This window comes from Arachis hypogaea, chromosome 4 (assembly GCF_003086295.3).
Source record: "Arachis hypogaea cultivar Tifrunner chromosome 4, arahy.Tifrunner.gnm2.J5K5, whole genome shotgun sequence".
NCBI classification, from domain to species: Eukaryota; Viridiplantae; Streptophyta; class Magnoliopsida; order Fabales; family Fabaceae; genus Arachis; species Arachis hypogaea.
The window spans coordinates 13613773-13615914 of record NC_092039.1 but is presented as its reverse complement, the minus strand read 5'-3'; the positions used below and the strand labels follow the sequence as shown (position 1 = coordinate 13615914).

The following is a 2142-nucleotide window of genomic DNA, read 5'->3' as shown; positions in this document are numbered from 1 at the left end:
AGGATTTTCGTCCTCCTCCTCCCTTGTGCATTCGGCCACATTGACTAAATCAATGGCCTTGCACTCTCCTTTTGGATTCTCTTCTGTATTACTTGGGAGAATACTGGGAGGAGTTTCAATGACTTTCTTACTCAGCTGGCCCACTTGTGCCTCCAAATTTCTAATGGAGGATCTTGTTTCATTCATGAAACTGAAAGTGGCTTTTGACAGATCAGAAACTATATTGGCTAAATTAGAAGTGTTTTATTCAGAATTCTCTGTCTGTTGCTGAGAAGATGATGGATATGGCTTGCTATTGCCCAGCCTATTGCGTCCACCATTATTAAAGCCTTGTTGAGGCTTTTGTTGATCCTTCCAGGAGAAATTTGGATGATTTCTCCATGATGGGTTATAGGTGTTCCCATATGGTTCACCCATGTAATTAACCTCTGCCATGGCAGGGTTCTCAGGATCATATGCTTCTTCAGAAGCTGCCTCTCTAGTACTGTTGGATGCATGTTGCAATCCATTCAGATTTTGAGAGATCATGTTGACCTGTTGAGTCAACACTTTGTTCTGAGCCAATATGGCATTCAGAGCATCAATTTCAAGAACTCCTTTCTTTTGAGGTATCCCATTATTCACGGAATTCCTCTCAGAGGTATACATGAACTGGTTGTTTGCAACCATGTCAATGTGTTCTTGAGCCTCTTCAGGCGTTTTCTTCAGGTGAATAGATCCACCTGCAGAATGGTCCAATGACATTTTCGAAAATTCAGAGAGACCATAATAGAATATATCTAATAGGGTCCATTCTGAAAACATGTCAGATGGACATCTTTTGGTCAACTGCTTGTATCTTTCCCAAGCTTCATAGAGGGATTCACCATCCTTTTGTTTGAAGGTTTGAACATCCACTCTCAGCTTGCTCAGCTTTTGAGGAGGAAAGAATTTATCTAAGAAGGCAGTGACCAACTTATCCCAGGAGTCCAGGCTATCCTTAGGTTGTGAATCCAACCATATTCTAGCTCTGTCTCTTACAGCAAAAGGGAAAAGCATGAGTCTGCAGATTTCAGGATCAACTCCATTCGTCTTTACAGTCTCACAGATCTGCAAGAACTCAGTTAAAAACTGATAGGGATCTTCAAATGGAAGTCCATAAAACGTGCAGTTTTGTTGCATTAAGGCAACTAGCTGAGGTTTCAGCTCAAAGTTATTGGCTCCAATGGCAGGAATGGAGATGCTTCTTCCATCAAACTTGGACGTTGGCTTTGTGAAGTCACCAAGCATTCTCCTTGCATTATTATTATTATTTTCGGCTGCCATCTCCTTCTCTTGTTCGAAAAATTTCTGAAAGGTTATTTCTGGATTGTTGTAATTTAGCTTCTCTTAATTTTCTCTTCAGAGTCCTTTCAGGTTCTGGATCAATTTCAACAAGAGTGCCTTTTTCCCTGTTCCTGCTCATATGAAAGAGAAGGAAACAAGAAAAGAAAGAGGAATCCTCTATGTCACAGTATAGAGATTCCTTTCTGTTAGTAGACAGAGAAGGGGGTAGAAGAATCCAAATACAAGGGATATAAGAAGTTCGGATTCTTAGATGAAGAGAGGTGAAGAGAAGTGTTAGTAATTAATTAATTAAATAGAAGAAGAAAAGAGAGGGAGAAATTTCGAAAATAATTTTTGAAAAAGGGGTTAGTAATTTTCAAAAATCAAAGACAAAATATAATTAAAATTAAAATTTAAAACAAAAAGAATTTTTGAAAAAGAGATGAGATATTTTCGAAAATTAGAGAGGGAAAAGTAGTTAGGTGGTTTTGAAAAAGATAAGAAACAAACAAAAAGTTAGTTAGTTGATTGAAAAAGATATTGAAATTAAATTTGAAAAAGATAAGAAGATAAGAAGTTAGATAAGATATTTTGAAATCAAATTTTGAAAAAGATAAAATTTTTGAGAAAGATAAGATAAAAGATAAAAAGATTTAATTTTAAAATTGACTTTACTAACAAGAAATTACAAGATAAGATTCTAGAACTTAAAGATTGAACCTTTCTTAACAAGAAAGTAACAAACTTCAAATTTTTGAACCAATCACATTAATTGTTAGCTAATTTTCGAAAATATGATATACAGATAAGAAAAAGATTTTGAAAAAGATTTTTGAA

General features: G+C 35.6%; 1 non-coding gene across 1 annotated transcript; it reads left to right on the top strand.

Moving 5' to 3' along the window:
• Positions 1 to 802: 802 nt before the first annotated feature.
• LOC112799515 (small nucleolar RNA R71) lies at positions 803 to 906 on the top strand. Its single transcript, XR_003201091.1, has one exon. It is a non-coding gene; the product is annotated as a small nucleolar RNA R71 (small nucleolar RNA).
• Positions 907 to 2142: the final 1236 nt, after the last annotated feature.